The sequence below is a fragment of the Hemiscyllium ocellatum genome, unplaced genomic scaffold (assembly GCF_020745735.1).
Source record: "Hemiscyllium ocellatum isolate sHemOce1 unplaced genomic scaffold, sHemOce1.pat.X.cur. scaffold_290_pat_ctg1, whole genome shotgun sequence".
Lineage (NCBI taxonomy): Eukaryota > Metazoa > Chordata > Chondrichthyes > Orectolobiformes > Hemiscylliidae > Hemiscyllium > Hemiscyllium ocellatum.
The window spans coordinates 48,770-69,700 of NW_026868244.1; positions in this window are offsets into that span (position 1 = coordinate 48,770).

Consider the following 20,931-nt stretch of genomic DNA (forward strand, 5'->3'; position numbering starts at 1 on the left):
CATTCACCGCCTGGCTTAATCAATTTTCTTTGTCACTTCAAAACACTCACTCAAGTTAGTGAAACACAATTGTGCATGTACAAAGCCACAGTGACTCTCCCTGATCATTCCTTACCTTTCCAAATAGATGGATATCCTGTCCATTCGAACAACTTGCCTGCCTGACTTCAGGCTCACTGTTCTCTTGTTCCATGGCCCCTCCTTACCACCTTTTTTAAAATAATGGCACCTCACCTGTCACTATCAACGATACAAATACCTCAGGAGAGGCCCAACAATCACTTCCCTAAATTTCCAGAAAGTTCCAGGATACACCTGATCAGGTTCCAGAGCTTTATCCACCTTGATGCGATTTGAGCCATCCAGTCCCACCTCCTCTGTAACATGGACATTTTTAAAGTTATCTCTGTTTATTTCTCCAAACTCTCGAGCTTCCATATCCTTCTCCAGTAAAAAAAAATGACATCAAATATTCACATATCTTTCCCATCCCCTGTGGTTCCATAGACAGCCTCATTGATCTTTAAGGGGTCCTATTGCCTGGTCCAGTTAATCTTTTGTCTGTGATATATTTGTTTAATCTCTTTGGATTCTACTTAAACCATTTTCTGAAGCTACTTCATGTCTGCTCTTGTCCTCCTGATTTCCCTCGAGAATACCCATTTAAAAATGTGATCATGTACTCCCAATTCCTCTGCCTCAGCCGGATCTGCTCCCAGGAGGAGCAATTCCACTCCAGGACGTCCCAGCAAGGCCTACTTCAAGGACCGTAACTTTCCTCTGACTTGATCAATAATGCCCTCCAACACATACCCTCCACTTCCCGCACCTCCACATTTACCCCACCCCTCCAGCCACAATAAGAATATAACCCCACGGTCTTCACCGTCTACCCCACTACTCGCCAGATACAGTGCATTAACCTCTGGTTATATCTGCTACCTAAAGTCAGACCCCACCACAACAGACATATTTCCCTCCCCACCCCTGTGTTCCACAGAGACCATTCCCTTGGCCCTTGTTAGGCCCACACCCTCCCACCAACTCACGCTCCACACCCTTGACCCTCCCCTGCCGCCACAGGAGATGGAAAACGTGCGGCCACACTTCCCTCCGACCTCTGTTCAAGACCCCAAAAGGATCTTTTCACATCAGGCCTGCACATCCCAAAACCTCATATACTGCATCTAGACACTATGGGAAACTTAACATGGTTGATCTAACTAACCTACACATCTTTGGACTGTGGGAGCAAACTGGAACACCCGAAGGAAACCCTCACAGACACTGGGGAGAATGTGCCAACTCCAACACAGACAGTCGCCCGAGGCTGGAATCAAACCCAGGTCCCTGGTGCTGAGGAAGCAGCACAAACCACTGAGCCACAATACTGTGGGATCTTTGGTGCTGATGTGCTGCCCCACTGATACCTCAGTCACTCACCCTGCCTCATTTCCTAAGAGGCAGTGATGATGGAGTGAAATTATCGCTAGACAGTTAATCCAAAGACCCAGATAATGTTCTGGGGACCCGGGTTTGAATCCCATCACGGCAGGTGGTGAAAATTCAATCAATATCTGAAAATAAAAATCCAGTGACGACAAGGAATTCACTGTCAATTGTTGGAAAAACCCATGTGGTTCACTCATGACCTTTAGGGAAGGAAAATGCCATCCTTACCTGGTCTGGTCTGCATGGGACTCCAGAACTATAGCAACGTGGTTGATTCTTAACTGCCCTCTGGGTAAACGCAGCAATAAACGCTGGCCGAGCCAGTGACAGCCTCATTCTGTGAATGAATAAAGGAAACAGGTCAGGTTTTGTTCCTTCTCTAGTAGGTACATCCTACAAACTCAATCAGAAACATTCTCGTACACACTGAACAAATACCTTTCCATCCAAGCCCTTAACACTACAGCACTCCGAGGCCATGTTGGGAAAGTTAAAACCCCTTATCATTGCATCCATATTATTCTCACATATAACTGAGGTCTCCTGGTAAAATTGTGTCTCAATTCCCTGCTGACTATTGGGAGAGAGTCTATAATACAATCCCAGTAAGATGGTCATCCCTTTCTTATTTCTCAGTACCACCCAAATAACTTGCCTGAATGTACTCCCAGGAATATCCTCCCGAAGCCCAGCCATAATGTTATCCCTAATCAAAAACACCTCTCTCCCTGCTCTGTTGCCCCCTTTCTATCCTTGCTATAACATCTATACCCTGGAACATTAAGCTGCTAGTCCTACCCATCCCTGAGTGATGCCTCTGTAATTGCTGTAATATCCCAGTCACATGTTCAAAACCATACCCTGAGCCCACCTGCCTGACCTGTCAGGTCTCTTGCACTGAAATAAATGCAGTGTAACTGGTCCGTCCCACCTCATTCTGTGACTTGCTCTTGCCTACCTTGACAGTCTGATCTGGTGAACAGTACCAGCCTCAGACTCACCTTTTTTCTCACTATCTCTTTAGGATTACCCTGACTCCCTCACTGGTTTAATGCCTCCCGAGTGGCACTAGCAAATCTCCCTGCTCCTCAGGACCCCATGCTTTCCCCTTCCTATGGCATTGGTACCAATGTACAATGTCCTCCCACTGGTTATTTTCTCTTTTGAGAATATTCTGCTCCCTGAGAGACATCCTTGACACTGGCACCAGGGCGGCACCACCCCATTCTGATCTCTCACTGTCACCTGCAGAAACAGCAGACTGTGCCCCTGACTAGAGAGTCCCCTATCACCATCGATCGTGTGGAACTGGATATACTTCACATTATGTTAGAAGCCAGTCTCAGTACCAGTAACTTGGCTGTCAGTGCTACATTCCCCTGAAAGTCTATTACCACCTACATTTTTCAAAACAGTATACTTGTCGGAGATGAGGATAGCCACAGGAGACTCCTGCAGTACCTGACTACCCCTCCTAGCTTTCCTGGGGGTAACCCATCTACCTGACTGTATCTGCAGTATCCTGCAATCCTGAGACTGCCACCTATCACACTCCCCGGCTCCTGCCAATTCTTCACTGTCTTTAATCACTCCTCCACCAATCCATGCGATCCAAATGGATTTCCAATCACATTTCCTGCAGACATAATCATCAGGATCATTGAAACTCTCCCTAATCTTCCACATCCGACAGGAACAGCACGCCACTCTACAACAGGCCATCTCTCCGCCTTAACAACCTACAGACCAAGACAAAGACACAGTCTAACTGCTCAAAAAATACTGCCCGAGAATAGCAATGCTTACATTTCATATCTTAAACATTTAACCAAGAGACTGTAAGACATTAAAAAGAAATCCTCACCTTACTCACTACTGTAGATTTAATAAAATAAAACCGACTAATATTGATATTTGAAGAGACTGAAACTCACTGAGCTGATCCCCGGCTCTGAGTACTTCCAAGGGTGAGGTCTCTCTGAGGGCAGCTGTGAAATGTCACTGTTTCTCTTCTCTGCCCACTCCATTTCCAGAGAGGTTTTTAACTTCACAGCAAGTCAGCTCAGAGAGGTCACTGCTTGGTTTTATTCACTGGGGGTTGCCTTTGCTGCCCAGACCAGTATTTATTGGCCACCTTTACTTGTCTTGGAGAAAGTGGTGGTTAACCGCCTCCCTGAAATGCTGCAGTCCATGTACACCACAGTGATGTTTGGACAACAATCCCCCTCTGGCCCCATAACCCTCCCTGTCTCTGTCATCCCCCTCCGGCTTCAGAAATCACATGTCTGTGGCATAAGACTTAAACACTTAACAAATACTCCGCAGGAATCATTGAAAAACTGTCTGTTCCCTGAACTAAACCTGAGTTTCAGCTTCACCTTCTCCCTGTCTCTCCTCGCCCTGTTTACACCCAACTCCAAAACACTCTCATTGAGCCAAGCAGCCCTCACAGTGCAGCCCTGTCATTGTCATTGTCTGCTCACACCTACACTGCCCTCAGCCTCCTGTCCTGTTCCAATGCATCTCAATGGGAGCTCAGGGACAGCACCTCATCTTTCAATTCAGCCCTTTGTAACCCCAGAGTCAACATGGACTTCAGCAGTTTCTGAATGAACACAAAGTTGTCAGAATCTGAAACATTCCACCTGAAAAGGAACTGGAATTTGAGTCCAAAAGGATTGTTAATGGGTAATTTGCAGGTAATTGAAAATATGAAGTTTACAGGTTAACATCATGAAGTGGGTGATTGGGTCTAAATCTGAGAGTTCTGACAAAGCAATTAGGTGTAATTTGGATAAATCTGTGCTCCCTCTCAGGGCAATATCTCCTTCCTCAGCTGCAGGGCCCAGAACAGAGCACACACCCAAAGGGTGATCCAACCACAAATTTGTACATCTTTCTGCTTAACAAAAATATTGGAGATATTTTCCACAAACAGAACAAACCTTTCTCCTTCCACATTTAAATGCAAATGATATTCAGATCCCGATGACTCCATTGACTGTAAAAACTTGCTTTTGAGTTCCCAGCCTCAATTATTCTGATTTAATATCCTATGAAACGAATTCACAAAACAAAACTCACAGTCAGTGCAGGTAGAATATAAAGACATACTTTTCTCTTGGTATGTGCTTGATGTGTAAATGCCTCTCTTCAAATCACACACCCCCCCATCCTTGGAAGAGGACATGTCCATGCCCCTCACTGTATCTTGCCCCCAATAAAGATGGCGGCCATATCCCAGGACCTATCACCGCCTGAGGGCCGCAGCCATTTTCCCATCTGCTGCAAACGCGGGATTAAGAGTTTCTAATTCAGACTATCGACCCGTACAGAGTGTAATTAAAACTTCCCAGTCTGAAGTGACTCATTACCTCTGTCTCCGAGGCCACTCTCCCCTTCCCTGTTTGCCTCTCCCACACTCACCAACGGCCGAGTCACGTGACACTGCATCGGCTGACTTACTGGTGACGTGTCATCCCACTGGCCACGCCCCTCATTCACTCCCATTGTTTGGATGACCATCTGGTTCCACTTGGTCCAACAGTCCCACACCCTTTTCCTATTGGTCCGAAGATGCCATCAATCAGCTGGACCCCATTGTGAGGTCAGTGGTGGGATCCTCCCCCTGTCTGAATCAAACCCGGAAGGTGGATGGATGGTGTCAATCAGGAACAACAAGCAGGAGGTGCTGGGAAAGCTCAGCAGGTCTGGCAGCATCTGGGAACAGGAATCTGTCCAGTGGCCCTTCCTCAGAACCGATGGGAGCTGGGAACATTAGAATCCCGAGTGTGGAAACAGGCTATTCGGCCCAAAAAGTCCACAGCTTCCCTCCGAATGGTATCCCACCCAGACCCATTCCCCTCCCCTATTACTGGATATTTCTCCTGAATAATGCACCTCACCTACACATCCCTGAGCATTATGGGAAATTTAGCTTGGCCAATTCAACTAACCTGCAGATCTTTGTACTGCAGGCGATAGGGGTTAAAGAGTAAATAATAGGTAGGGACAGAACCCAGAGAGAGACCGGAACATTTGGAAAGACAAAGGAGTGGAATATGACCTGGCTGGGAGGGTGCATAGCTGTTAATGGAGGGGACAGGAACCTGTGTCTGGCAGCATCTCAGTGGAGGTGGCGGAAATGGCGACTGATGATCTACGTTCTGCTGCAAAAACAGACCCCGAGCTTCCAGCTGCCTGTCACTATAACACACGAGCCTGTGTGGAATGAACTTCCAGAGAAAGTGGTAGCTGTGAATACAATTACAATATTTAAAAGACATTCAGATAAGTACATAAATAGGAAATATTTGGATGGATGTGGACTAAGCGGAGGCAGATACAATTAGTTCAGTTTGGAATTATGTTTGGCATGGACTGGTTGGATCACAGGGCCTGTTTCCTTGCTGTATAACATTATGACTAATCCTCGCTAACTCTAAATTCCGCCATTCACAAATCTCCTGATCACTGTCACCTCATCCAGCTTCACAACTCTTCCTTATTTATATAATTCCTCACCAGCCACAGAACGCTCCCTATCTCATGTCCTCCAGTTTCTCAAATCTCTGCGATAGGTGCCTTTCTTTAGTTTCAGCCTTGAGGATGCCCTCATTCACTCCGATTGGTTGGAGGACAAACTGGTATGATCTGGTCCTCCAGTACTGCCCTCTGGCCCTATTGCCCTGCGCTGACATCAAGCATTCAGGGCCCATTGTGAGGTGAGTGGTGGGATCCTCCCTCTCTCTGCCCTCGAATGAGCTTCAACATTCACAGTCAACGGGCAGTATCACAGAGCACAGGGGTTGGGGGCTATTCAGCCCATTGGGGCTGTACTCTCTCCCTCTGGAGATGCTGCAAATCTGTCCTAATTCCCTTCCCATTTGCCCCAAACCCCCCAAATCTTCCCTTAAAAAGTAAAATTCCACATCTGTTTATGAATAACTGCTGAGTGTGGGTCCAGCTGCCATTCAGACTGTTCCAGATGCTCAGAACTTACTGAATAAAATAATGTTCACATATTATTTACCAATTACCTGAAAATAGTCACTAAAATTGTGACATTGTTAACAATTCCCCCCTCTCTGCAAATTAAAATATCCCAGAAACAAATCTGCACTTGGTCAAGATCACTGCTTAACCTTCTCAGATCCAAGGACAATTATCTGTGCTTCTGCTAGCTCTCCACAAAAGAGGAACAAAGTGTCATAGAGATGTACAGCACAGAAACAGATCTTTGGTCCAATTTGTCCATGCCAACTAGGAATCCTCAGCAAATGGAGCCCCATTTACCAGCTATTGGTCCGTAGCACTGGAAACCCTTCCTATTCATGTACCCAATCAGATGCCTTTCAAATGTTGTAATTGTATCAGCCTCCACTACATCATCTGGCAGCTCAGTCCTCACACACACCACACACAGCTTGAAAACTTTGCCCCTTAGATCCGTTTTAAATCTTTGCCCTCTCAACTTAAGCCCATGCGATTTTGTTTTGAACCCATCTAACCTGGGGGGAAAAGACCCTGGCTGTTCACCTATACATGTCCCTCATGATTTTATAAATCTCCATGAAGTCACCTTTCAGTCTTTGATTCTCCAGGGAAATTAACCCTGGCCTATTCAGCCTCTCCCTGTAGCCCAAATCCTCCAACCCTAGCAAAGTCTTTGTAAATCTTGTCTGAACTCTTTCAAGATTCACAACATCCTTTCCAGAATAGGGAATTTCAAAGTTAAAACATAATTCCTGAAATGGCGTAATCAATGTCCTGTCCAGCCACAATGTGACATCCCAGCTTCTGTACTCAATGCATTGACCAATAAATATAAATATACGAAACACTACCTTCACTACCCTGCCTACCTGCATCTCTACTTTCAAGGAACAATGAACCTGCACTCCATGGTCTCTATGTTCAGCAACATTCCCAAGGACTTTACCATTAAGTGTATAAGTCCTGCTCTGATTTGCCTTTCCAAAATCTAACAGCTTACATTTGTCTAAATTGAACCCAGTCTGCCATTCCTCGCACCAATGGCCCATCTGGTCAAGATCCTGTTGCATTCTGAACTAATTTTCTTCATTATCCACTACACCTCCAATTTTGGTGTCTTCTGTAAACCCAATATCCATTTCTGCAGCACACTGCTGCTCACAGACCTCCAGTCCACAAAGCAACCCTCTTTCACCACCCTCTGCCTCCTACCTTCAAGCCAGTTTTTTTTATCCAAATGGCTAGTTCTCCCAACATTCCATGTTATCTAACCTTGCTAACTAGTCTGCTTTGGGGAACATCATTCAGTGTCCATACAGACAAAGTCCACAGTCTGCCTTCATCAATCCTCTTTGTCACGTCTTCAAAAAAAAACTCAATCAAGTTAGACAGAAAAAATTTCCCACACACAAAGCCACGTTAACTATCCCTAATCATTCCTCGTCTTTTCAAATATATGTAAATCCTGTCCCTCAGAATCCATTCCAACAACTTGCCTGCCACTGACCTCAGGCTCACTGTTCTCTTGTTCCCTGGCCTTTCCTTACCACCTTTTTAAATAATGGCACATGCCTTCCAGCACCTCACCTGTCACCAATGACAATATAAATATCTCAGGGAGGGGCACTGCTATCACTCTCCTAGCTTTCCACAAATGTCTGGGATACACCTTAACAGGTCCCAGAAATTTATCCACCTTGCTACGATTTAAGACATCCAGTACTACCTCCTCTGTAATATGGCCAGGAGCCGGGCAGCAGTGGACAATTCATTTACAGAAAGGTCTGTGAATGTAATAGTAAAATACTAAACAGAACAAAAATACACTCAGAGACTGAGGAAGCTATATAATGAACAAGTGGACATCAAGGAGCTCAGAGGCGAATCAGAGCAGTGTTCACTTTTATGATCCCACAGTCAGAGCTGTCGAGCACCAAAACAGACTCTTCAGTCCAACCAGCCTATGCCAACCAGATATTCGAACCTAATTCATTACCATTTGCCAGCACTTGGCCGACATCCCTCTGAACCCTTCCTATTCAAGTGCCTTTGAAATGTTACAATTTTTGTTGCCCTTTAGGTTCCTGTTGAATTTTCCCCTCATACCATAAACCTATATCCTCTAGTTCTGGGCTTCACCACCCCAGGGTAAACACCTTGTCTATTTACGCTATCCATGCCCCTCACGATTATATAAATCTCTTCAAAATTACACCTCAGCCTATGACACTCCAGGGAAAATGGCCCCAGTCCCTATTATGCCTCTCCCTGCAACTCAAATCCTCCAACCCTGGCAACAGCCTTGAAAATCAATTCTCAAACCTTTTAAGTTTCAGCACCTCCTTCTGATAATAGGGAGACCAGAATTGCACACAATATTCCAAAAGTGGCCTAACCAATGTCCTGTCCAGCTCCTGTACTCAACGCTCTGACCAACAAAGGGAAGCATACCAAATGCCTTCTTCACTGTCTTATCGACCTGTGACTCTACTTTCAAGGAACTGTGAACCCGCATTCCAAGGTCTCTTTGTTCAGCAAGACTCTCCAAGACCTTACAATTCAGTGTGTGAGTCCTGCTCGGATTTGCTTTTCTAAAATGCAGCACCTCACATTTATCTAAATTAAACCCTATCTGCCACTCCCCATCTGATCAATATCCCATTGTATTCTGAGACAACCTTTATCACTGACCACAATACCAACAATTTTGGTGTCACCTGCAAACTTCCTAACGGTACCGCCTCTATTCACATCCAAATCATTTAAATGAATGACGAAACAAATCCGGAGAAAAAATATCCATTTCCCTGGGTGTGAATGAGCTCTGTGTAAATCCTGCCCCATGACTCTCTGTCAGGGAGAGCTGCACATACTCCCCTCTGAACTTTGCCCCCTACAAAGATGGCGGCTGCACGTGTCCAGTGAATCGTTGCCCCGAATAAAGATGGCGGCACTGACTCGAGTCAATCGCGAAATGAGGCATTTTCCGGTTTACTGCAAAACCGAGACTAAGTTTCAAATTTGTATTTTCCGATGTGCACCAAATGTTCGCAAAACCTCTCAGCCCAGACCAACACCATTTCCCTCCCGCTTGCTGCTGTTTATTTCTTTCCTTACCGACAGCTCTCCGCCCGCACAGCCACGCTGTCCGCGATGGTCACGTGGTATAATCAAGTCCCGCCTCTCATTCACTCTGATTGGTCGGAGGGCCAACCGACTCGCCAGGTGCTCCAGTCCCGCCCCTGTACTTCCATTGGTCTGCCGCTGACATCAATCATCCTGTGACCATTGTTGGCTGGAGCATGCGCACTGCTTCCTGGCTTTTGTTGCTCTGCATAAGTTACAAGCGTGAGGGACAAAGTTAAAAACACACAACCACCTGATGGAGCAGCAGCAGCACTAGTGCTTCCAAATAAACCTGTTGGACTATAACCTGGTGTTCTGTGAATTTTAATTTTGTCCATCCTAATCCAACACCAGCACCTCCAAGTCACGAGTGAGGGAGGAATGCATAACAGAAGAACTAGGACCAGGAGAAGGCCATCCTGCCCTTTGAGCTTGCTCTGCCATTCAATAAGATCATGGCTGATCATTTCGTGGACACAGAACCATTTACCCATGTTCTCACCGTATTCCTTAATTAATTATTTATTTTATTTAAAAAGCTACCTGAGCTTTAAAAACGTTTACTGAACTAGCATCAACTACTTCCCTGGGCAATGAATTCCATTGAGGTTAAGAAGTTCCTTCTCAATTCAGTCCTAAATTTGCTGCCTCTAATCTTGAGGTGATGCCATCTTGTCCTAGATTCACCTGCCAGTGGAAGCGTCCTCTCTACTTCTATTTTATCCATTTCATTCATTATTTTATATGTTTCCATTCTTCTGAATTCCAATGAATATAATCCCAATCTACTCCGTCTCTGTTAAGCCAACCCCCTCAACTCTGGAATCAACCTAGTTAATCTCCTCTGCACCCCCTCTCGTGCCAGTACATCCTTTCTCAACTAAGGAGATAAAAACTACGTGGAGTATTCCAGGTGTGGCCTCACCAGCACCCAATACAGCTGGAACATAACATCTGCTTTTAAGCATAATCCCTTTAGCATAGAAGGACAAAATTGCATTTGCCTTCAGAATTGATTGTTATACCTGGTGACCAACCCTCATGCAGTAGGATACTCAGGTGCCTCTGCTGAGCAAAAATGCAACTTTTAAAAATTCAATTAATAATCTCTTTTTAATGTTACTCCAACCAAACAGTATGACATTACATTTATGAACATTATATTCCATATGACCGACCATTGCCCACTCACTCAATGTATCTATGTTCCTCTGCAAAGTTCCACAGTCCTGCGCACACTTTGTCCTGCTACTCATCATCGTGTCATAAGCAAACTTTAACACCCTAAATGTGGTCCCCAACTCCAAATCATCTGTATCAATTCTAAATAATCGCAGTCCCAACACTGATCCCTGAGGCACACAACTAGTCACTGATTGCCAGCCAGGATAATATGTATTTATTCCCACACTTTGCTTCCTGTTAGTCAACCAATCTTCTATCCATGCTAATACTATACCTTTGTTGTGGTTCTGCTTGCCGAGCTGGAAGTTTTTGCTGCAAACGTTTCGTTCCCTGGCTAGGGAACATCATCAGTGCTGTTGGAGTCTCGTGTGAAGCGCTGCTTTGATGTTTCTTCCGGTATTTATATTGGTTTGTTCTTGCCGCTTCCGGGTGTCAGTTTCAGCTGCAGTGATTTGTATGTGGGGTCCAGGTCGATGTGTCTGTTGATGGATGTTCTTGCCGTTTCCGGGTGTCAGTTTCAGCTGTAGTGGTTTGTATATGGTGTCCAGGTCAATGTGTCTGTTGATGGAGTTTGGGGATGAATGCCATGCTTCTAGGAATTCTCTGGCTGTTCTCTGTCTGGCTAGTCCTATGATAGTGGTGTTTTCCCAGTCAAATTCATGTTGCTGGTTGTCTGAGTGTATGGCTACTAGAGATAGCTGGTCGTGTCGTTTTGTGGCTAGCTGATGTTCATGGATGCGGATTGTTAGCTGTCTTCCTGTTTGTCCTATATAGTGTTTTGTGCAGTCCTTGCATGGTATTTTGTAGACTACGTTAGTTTGGCTCATGCTGGGTATTGGGTCCTTTGTTCTAGTGAGTTCTATACCCCTAATGCCATATACCTTTATATTATGCAACAGCCTCTTGCACAGCACCTTTTTGAAGGCCTTTTGGAAATCCAGGTACACTGCATCCACTGGGTCCACATTGTCCAACTTGCTTGAAATGTTTTCATCGAATTCCAAAAGATTTTTCAAGCATGACCTGCCATTCATGAACCCATGCTGTATCTGTCCAATGGGACAATTTCTATCAAGTCCCTGCGATATCTTCCTTGATAATAGATCAAAGCATCATTCCCACTATAGAGAAGAAGCTGTCTGGGGTATGATATGGGTGATGTAATTTCTGCAGTGTAACTAAGGGTTAATAAGTGAGGGCGAACTGTGAGACTGAATGTAAGTTAGCCTGGAAACAGGGAGAAACTGTTATGTCAAAAACATGGCGGTTTGTAACCTTGAATGAAACTGATGTAAGCTGTTAATTAAAACTAGGCTGCTATGAAGCTAGGGAACCTTGGCAATAATACAATAGAAGCTCTTAAAATATTAGAAACATACAGATAACCAAGGCCTGGGATAGAGAAGCGAGAAATGTTTTAACCAATGGAATTGTAAAATAATATTTAATCAAAGAATTGGCAGAGAAAAGCGTGAAATGTTTTAACCAATGGAATTGTCATTAATGTTTTTACATGTAAAAATAATGTATAAATATCAGTGCTGTAAAATCTTCCGTCGCGATTTTCCGAAGCTTTTTTTTGGAAGCCACCCAAACTTGCAAGTTTGAAATAAACATCCGTTGCTCATTTGTGTGTCTCGCAGCATTTCGATTTGCCACGGGAAAAGCGGTAGCCGGAGGGGATGAGGGCTGGTGCTGTCAGCTTGGAGTTCGCCTCCTAGGACGGGACCTTGTGGACAGTCTCCCTTGAAGTCAAGGGTTAAAGGACAGTCCGCGGTCGGCAGAGTGTGGAGGCAGAACTCGGTTGATCTGAACCATAGCCCTAGTGTAGAATATTTAGCCGAGTGTCAGGGACTATTCTCCGGAGATTTAGAATACCTAGACAGAATACACTTATAACAGGTATAATTACCCATCTTTTGTCCACCTCCTTTTTAAAACAGTGGCGTCACTTTTGCTGCTTTCCAAACTGCTGAGACTGCCATGAAGTCCAGTGAATTTTGGAAAATTACTGTCAGTGCATTTGCTATTTCTCCTGGGATACATTCTGTCAGGGAAAAGAGAATTTTCTATTATTAGCTCAATTACCTCCAACAGTCCAAAACTAGGTGTTCTGTAATAATGATAGCTTCCATATCCTCACCTACCTTTGTGTCTTTGTTAATTACTGGCAAGATATTAGTATCCTCCACTGTGATGTCCCGTAACTAAATGCTCCTCCTCTTTTTCCAAAAGACCAACGTTTACTTTTGCCACTCTTTTCTCATTATTTATGTTTATAGAAACATTTGCTATCTGTCTTTATAGTCTGTGCTAGTTTATTTTTCTCATGTTCGAGCTTACATTTCTTTGTAGCTCTTCTGTGGCTTTCTGTTGACCTTTAAAGTTTTCCCAGTTCTAGTTTCATGCTGGTTTTGGCCACTTTGTATGCCTTTCAATTTGATCACTTTCCTTAGATACCCATCGTAGAGAACACCTTTTCTTACAGTCCTTCCATTTCACTGGAATATACCTTTGCTGAGGACTTTGGAAAATGTCTTTGAAAATCTTCCACTGCTCATCAACTGTCCCACCATAAAATCTTTGTTTCCAGTCTACGTTATCAAGGTTCTCCCTCATTCTATTGTAGTTCCCCATGTCCAAGCACAGGACCCAGAAATTATATTTTATCTTCACACTCTCCATATGTATTAAATTCAACCATACAGTGATCACTTCTTCCGAGAGGATCCCTAACTCTGAGGTCACTAATTATTCCTGTCTCATTGCAGAGGGTCAGATCTTGGATAGCTTGCTCCCTTGTAAATCCATTTCATACTGTTCAAGTAAAATATCACAGATACACTTAATGAACTCCTCATAGCTACCCTGACTAAGCTGGTTTGACCAAAATACATGTACATTAAAATCACCCATGATAATAACCGTACCATTTTTAAAGGCATTAGTTATTTCTTTGTTTATTGCCCATCTCAATATGATGTTATTACTTGGTGGCCTATACACTGCACCTATCAGTGACTTTCTTGGTAGAATTTTGAATGCATCATTCCTGTTTCTCCTAATGTACGGCAAAAACAACAACTACTCATATTGTATGGAATCTTTCACAATGGCAAATCTCCTAAGGTACTTCATGGATGATCAAAACATTGATTAAGCAGAATGATTTCCAAAAAAATCTTAAAGGAGGATAGAATAGGTTAGGGAGACGATTTGACAGACTTCTGCCCTTGACACTTCCAATTGTGGAGTGATGCAGATGGGGCAGGTTGGAAAGGGAACATGCAAAGGGGAAATGGAGGAGTGCAGGCAGTGTATAAGGTCTTAAGGACAGAGGAGGTTCCAGACTGAGTCTGTCTGTGATAGAGAGTATGGCTGCCTCATGGAGTTTGAAGCTCTGCAATGGGTGCATGCAAGTCATATTAGTCGAGGATAGTATAATGGTGGCTGAGATAGCTTTTCATGAGGACTTGTCTCCTGAGGTAGTGTGGGCTGAGGTTAGAATCAGAAGGGGAGAGGTCACACTGCTTGGAGTTTTTTTATAGGCCTCCACAGAGTTCTAGGGAAGTGGAAGAGAGGATTAGCAAAATTATTCTGGGTAAGAGCAAAAGTACCAGGGTGGTCATTGTCTATAAACCTCAGGCACATGCGCAGTTTGGTTCCTATGTGGAGCATGCGCAGTGTCACATTGATCAGGACAGAGAGAGACATGGAGCTGCTTTCTCCGGCAGCGGCTGCGATCGGCTTCAGAGAGCGGCGCTCAGAGCCGGGTGTGGGAGCCTCGCTGGGAGAAAGGAGCGGAGAGAATTCACAAGTGCGGGATACAGGTAAAAAAAAACAAAAAAGCCCCTCCAGGCCCGGGGAAGGAGGTGGCGGTCTCTGATCAGGGAAGCGGCTCAGGGTCACGGCCGCCATTTGTTTGAGGGAAGAGGGAGCGCGGGCCTCAGCGCCGCCATTTTGAGAAGGTCAAGGTGCAGGAGGGCGGGGCTCCGGGGTCTGTAGAACAATCAGAGGAAAGGGAAGCCCCATTGTTATTGATGAATTCCATGAACACAGCGTCACTGGGCGGTCCCGCAGGAATCTCCTCTCTCAGTCCCTGCTGTGATGTTTCACCCCAATCACAACCAGCAGCTCTCCTCCTCTCTCAGCTCCCCTTCTGTCCTTCCTGCAGCATCTGTCCCCTGGGGCATTGAGCTGCCTGTCCTGTCCCTCCCTCAGCTGTTGTTCTGTAATCCCTGTGATATCCCAGTCCCATCCTAGATTACTTCACTAAAGACATGAAACATTTAATTCACATTCAATCATTTACAATGGTGGGATTTGAACCTGTGTCCAGAGAACATTTGCTGAGTTTCTGGATAAATTGTTTCACAATAATGCCACTAGGCCATCACTTCGCCTTCTCACAGGTTGGGCATCCCAGCACAAGTGTTTGATCCTGTACTCTGGTGATATCACTCAGTGTCGCTCCATGGGCATGGATAGGATAAATAGGCAAAGTCTTTTCCCTGGCGCTGGGGAGTCCAGAACTAGAGGGCATAGGTTTAGGGTGAGAGGGGAAAGGTATAAAAGAGACCCAAGGGGCAACATTTTCACACAGAGAGTGGTATGTGTATGGAATAAGCTGCCAGATGATGTGGTGGAGGCTGGTACAATTGCAACATTTAAGAGGCATTTGGATGGATATATGAATAGGAAGGGTTTGGAGGGATATGGGGCGGGTGCTGGCAGGTGGGACTAGATTGAGTAGGAATATCTGGTCGGTATGGACGGGTTGGACCGAAGGGTCAGTTTCCATGCTGTACACCTCTATGACTCTATGTGGTATCCCTCATTGTGTGGTTCTAATTGCTGCCCCTGTCACCATCTCTCACTCTTGTAGCTACTCCAAATCCTGAGCCAACAGAATTCTCCACTCTAGAGAGATGAGGCAGCACAGGCCAGGATTGGAGACTGGGTTTTTCCAGATCTCTGTGGGCTCAGTGCCATTCTACATGTGTAACCCTCACAGCATCAGTCTAATTTCCCATTCTGCCTATTTCTGTGTCTTCTACAGGTACCCAGGGAGTTCCTGACTCAATAGGCTTGACAACTGCTGGTTGGGAAGATGATTGGTCAGCCAGAGAGACAAAGGTCAGGGAGGTCGGGAGCCTTGAATAAATTCTGCCGCCAGATAAGATCACTCAGCGCAGAGAGCAATGAGAGGGCTCTATACATCAGCTAACAGGACATGAGATAGATATAATGCTGGAAAGGAGCACAGTACTGACACACCCCAGGCTCAGGTACCACCTTTACTTTAAGTTTTGTTGTATTGGGACAGCATCGGGAGTTCCCAGTTTTTCAATCCAGGCCTGTGCTGTCTTGTTGAACATCAGGACAACAGAGGGGAAAGCAGGCCTCCCATGAGAGGGTGTAATGCTTCCTGGGTCTTTCTGTTCCCTATTCCCTCTCCAACACTGTATCGATGGCTTGTCTTGTGGACCAGTGTCTTCAATCATTCTAACACCAATAACAGTTCCTATCTCTGTCACCTCCTTCCCTCTCACCAATTACTTCACATATTTGAAACCTCCAGTCCAGATGACCATCCATATCGCTGTAACTTGCTTCAGTCTCTACAACATGCCTTGTCTCGGTAGTCTCCTCCTCCAATAACTAGAAACATCGGGTCTGTTTCTGTGCGGCATGACCTTTCGGCCGAGGTTTCCGAAATGGAATGAGTCGCGTTTGCCTGTGTTTGGCTCAAATCCCTTCAAGTCAGGCAGCATCCAAGGAACAGGAAATTCAACGTTTCGGGCATAAGTCCTTCATCAGGAATGAAGGGCTTATGCTCAAAACGTCGAATTTCCTGTTCCTTGGATGCTGCCTGACCTGCTGCGCTTTTCCAGCAACACATTTTCAGCTCTGATCTCCAGCATCTGCAGACCTCACTTTCTCTCCAAATCCCTTCAAACCTTCCCCTCTCCATGTACCTGCCCAAGTGTCTTTTCCATGTTGTAATTGTACTTGTTTCTACCATTTCCTCTGGAAGTCCATTCCGTCTATGCACCATCTTCTGTGGAAAATGTTGCCCCTCAGCTCCCTCTTTAAATCCTTGCTCTCTCACCCCACGTTTATGCCTCTAGCTTTGGACTCACCTACCCTTGGAAATTCACCTTACTTAGGCCCTACATTGTTTCATAAACCTTTATAAGGTCACCCCGTGGCCGCCTCTGCTCAGGAGAAATATTGACGACAATGTTACCAATATCTCCAACTCGTGTTCAATGCTCTGACCAATGAAGAAAAGTGTGCCAAATGCTGCTTTTCCCACCCTGTCCCCCTGTGATGTCACTTCCAAGGAACAATGTAATTTCACCCCTTGGTCTCTCTCTGTTCGACAACACTGCCCAAGTCCCTACCATTAACTGCATTAGTCCTCTTGGTTTGACTGAACTAAATTCAACACCTGAATTAAACTCCATCTTTCATTCCTTGACCCATTGGCCCAGTTGATTACCATCCCCTTCGAGAACTATATTCCCTGCCCACTCTTGCACTTATCTTTGTATCCACAAACATTATAACAGGGACTCTTATATTTTAGCTCAAAATGTTGATGTAAATGATGAACAACAGTGGTCCCAGCACCAATCCTCACAGCACACTGCTGGTCAGAGGCCTCCAGTCTAAACAACAACCCTCTCCCACCACCCTCTGTCTCCCACTGTCATCCCATTGTATATCCCATTGCTGGCTAGCTCTCCCTGACCCCTTGTGACCTACCTTTACTAACCAATGTATCATGCTGCACCCTAACCAAGGGTTTGCTGAAGACAGAAACAACATCTGTTGCTCTGCCTTCATCTATCTTCTTAGTCACATCTTGAACAAACTCCAGTCAAGTTTGTGAGACATGTTTTCCCACGCACAAAGCCATGCTGGCTGTTCGTAATCAGTCCATATCTTTCCAAATGCATGTAAGTCCTACCTCGCAAAATGACCTCCAACAACTGACCCACCCTGATGTCTGGTCATCAGTCTGTAGTTCCCTGGCTTCCTCTTGCAGCCTTTCTTAATTAATGACACAACATTATAATCATAGTCAGAGAGTCATACCGCATTGTTTGGTTAATGCTAACCATACTCTAAAACTGATCTCATCCCACCTGCCTGTTCCTGGATCATATCCCTTCAAACCTTTCCTATTCCTGTACTAATCCAAATATCTTTAAACATTGTAATTGTCCCCACATTCATCCCTTCCTTGGGAAGTTCATTCCACACGCATCCCACCCTCTGTGTGACAATGTGTCCCCATGTACTTTTTTTAAAAATGTGCCTTGTCTTGAAACTCCCCTGACCGTGGGAAAAGACAACTCCCATTAACTCTATCTATTCCCCTCATTATTTTATAAACTTCTATGAGGTCATCTGTCAACATTCAGGTTTCAATGAAAAAATACCAACCTATCCAGCCTTTCTTTATAACTGATACCCTCCATAACCAGCCACATCCCAGTAAATCTCATCTGAACCCTCTCCAGCTTAATAATATCCTTCCTATAACTGGGCGACCCGAACTGGGCACAGTATTCCAGAAGAGGACCAAAGGATTGAGCAATGAAAGCAAGTGTGGTAAGCAAGTTTTTTTGTTAACCATCCTGTCTCTCCATGTTGCAAACTTCAAAGAATTATGTACCTGAACCCTGAGTTCTACAACACTCCCGAAGGACCTACCATTAATTGTATAAGCCCTGCCCGTGTTTGTTGTACCAAATACATTCCCTCACATTTATTCAGATTGAACTCCATCTACAGTTTTTCAGCCATTCACACATTTCATCAGGATCCCTTTGTAATCTCAGAAAACCTTCTTCACTGTCCACAATTCCACCTTCCAGTCTACCTGCCTCTCACACATGGTACAAATATCTCTGCTAGGGGCCCTACAATGTCTTCACCAGCTTCCCACAATGTCCTGAGCTACATTTGATCAGGTCCTGGGGATTTATTTACCTTTGTGTTTTAAAACTTCCAGCACCTCCTCTTCGATAATGTGGACTCATTTCAAGACATTGGCTCATAGAGATGTACAGCATGGAAACAGATCCTTCGGACCAACTCCTGCATGACGTATCTAGTCACATTTGCCACAATTTTGCCAATATCCCTCTAAACCCTTCCTACTCATACACCCATCCACATGCCTTTTAAATGTATTTCTATCATCCTCCACTATTTCCTCGGGCAGCTTATTCCATACACTCTGCAGGAACCAATTGTCCTTTAGGTCCCTTTGAAACGTTCCCCTCGCACTTTAAAGCTATCTCCTGTCAGTTGGGAATCCCTCAGCCTGGGGAAAAGACCTTGATATTGACCCTATCAATGATCATCATGATTTTAAACACCTTTATCAGTTAACTCCTCAGCCTCCCATGTTCAAGTGAAAACAGCCCCAGCTTATTCAGGCTTTTCCCTGAAGCGCAAACCCTCCAACCCTGGCAACATCCTTGTTCATTTTTTCTGAACCCTTTCATGTTCCATAACATCCTTCCTGTGGCATTGAGACCAGAATTGCACACAGTGTTCCAATAGTAATCGGACCAAACACTGTTTAGTTCCCTGAGCTCCCCAGTCTTTATCCACAGTAAGTTCCAAAGTGAAATATTTGTTTAGAATCTTGTAATTTCACACATCGTTGGCTTCATTGATCATTAAGGATACCGGTTTTGTCCCTTGCTCTTCATTTGCTCTTAATACACTTGTAGAATCTCTTTCAGTTCTCCTTAACTTTCTCTGCCAAAGCTATCTCATGTTCCCTTTTTGCATTCCTGATTTCCATCCTAAGTGTATTTCTACAGCCCCGATGCTCCTGAGGGGATTCCCTTGAGTCAGCCAGTTATATCTGACATGTGCCCCCTTTTTTCTTGACCAGAGCCTCGAAACTCAGCCAGTGTTTCCTAATTCTGTCAGCATCGAGCTGCACACTAACAGGAACATGCTGGTGCTGAATGCTCCTTTTATCTCAGTTTTAAGATATTCCTCCTTGCCAGACTTCCCTTTACCTGCAAATAGCCTCCCCAGATCTACTTTAAAAATTCCTGTCTAATACTATCTTGCTCCATTGTATAACTTGAACTTGTGGACTAGGCCTGTCCTTTTCCATCGCAATTTTCCATCGCAATGACTGGGAGTTTCTGGAACAGGCTTAACAAATTCCTCCCATCCAAATGCTCAACACTGCAGCAGTCCCAGTCCGGGTCTGGAAAGGTTAAAATCTCCGACTGCTACAAACCTAATATTCGAACAGATATCTGAGATCGCCTGACATATTTGCTCCTCCATCTCCCATTGCCTATTGCTGTAGTACGACTGTAGCAAACTGATGACCAATTTCTATTTCTCAGTTCCACCAATATCGCTTAACTGGGCGATCCTGCATGAATACTCCCTCTAGGTACTGCTGGGATTTTTCCCCCCAATCAAAACCACCAGCTCTCCTCCTGTTTTGCCTCCTGTTCTATCCTTCCTGCAGCATCTGTCCCCTGGAACATTGAGCTGCTGGTCCTGTCCCTCCCTCAGCTGTGTTTCTGTAATACCTACAACATCCCAGTCCCATATTCCCATCCATGCTCCGGGTTCATCTGCCTTATCTGTCCGGCCCTTTGCATTGAAATAAATGCAGTTTAATTCATCAATTTTCCCTCATTGCCTGCTATGTTCTTGCCTGCCTTGTCTATTTATATTGCTCTCTTGAACATCAGTACCAACCTCAAATTTCTTTCTGGCCTTACGACTGTTTGGGGTCCCACACCCCTGCCAGATGAGTTTAAATCCTCTCGAGCAGCTCCAGCAACTCTCCCCACCAGGATATGGGTCCCCCCTCCTGCTCTCAGTTCAGGTGTCTTCCCCACCCTGTCTGCTTGTGCTGACATATTCAGACATCCAGAGATTTGTCCACCAAGGTCCTGCCCTGTCCTCCCCACCACACTCTCCCCCTTCCCCTCCTCTCGCCCTCCCTTCCCCTCCTCTCTTCTCCCCTTCCTTCCCTCCTCTCGCCCTCCCCTCTCATCCACTCTCTCGCCCTCCCGGCCTCCCCTCCCCTCCCTTCTCTCGAACTCCCCTCCCCTCCCTCGTCCTCCCGGCCCAACCCTCACCTCCCCTCTCTCGCCCTCCCCCCTCTCA